We start from the raw sequence: 823 nt of genomic DNA, 5'->3' as shown, positions 1-823 counted from the left end.
TACAAAAAGCTGTACTACGATAAGGTTTGTCGTACTTCGATTAGAGACGGGCGAGGACGGCTCTAGCACTGTAGTCCGCGCTAGGTGGTCTAAGAATCTATTTGTAATTTTATTACTTTTAAAGCTCTTTGTACCGCTATTGATTATTCTTAATAGAATGGATTTTTCACGAAAAGTTTATTTAACTTCACCATAGGAAAATCAAAAAATTGATCTGAAATAGAGGTATGGGAGGATGCTAGATTTCCTATAAAATCTAGTGCAAAGGATTACTTAGAAAATAATCCTATGAAAATCAAAAAACCATAAGAAAATTTCCAATTTCCAATAGGATTTAATCCTAGAATTTTCTATTTAAATACTTTGAATCAAACTTCCCTTAATTACCACCTATCTCGAAACCTATAAAACTCAGTACTTAGGTTCGATATGGAATCATCACATGTCGAAACATTTACATGCATCATTTTTTTTGTCAGCCACCTCCATAGCCTATCCTAGGAGCAGAGCCGATTCAGAAAATGGCCATCGGATCAAATTTTTTTTTCAAAGCTTTCAACTCAATCTAGATACGATGCGCCTAGGGAGCACTCGTGTGTTACTTAGTTCAACCGAGCACTGACCTAACAATAGAAATGCACACGGTTGTTTGTCGGAATTACGATCCATCTTCACGGTACCTCTCGTGATGAGATCTTGAAACTAGATCTCATATATATATGTTTCGACAAACTTCTTTAAAAAAGATCTATGTATGCAAGCCTCCGAATGGTCATGCTAGATCCTTCATACATACCTATGAAAATTAAAAATCCTGCTTAAC

The sequence above is a fragment of the Lolium rigidum genome, chromosome 6 (assembly GCF_022539505.1).
Source record: "Lolium rigidum isolate FL_2022 chromosome 6, APGP_CSIRO_Lrig_0.1, whole genome shotgun sequence".
Classification (NCBI taxonomy): domain Eukaryota; kingdom Viridiplantae; phylum Streptophyta; class Magnoliopsida; order Poales; family Poaceae; genus Lolium; species Lolium rigidum.
Note: the sequence above shows the minus strand (reverse complement) of the source record.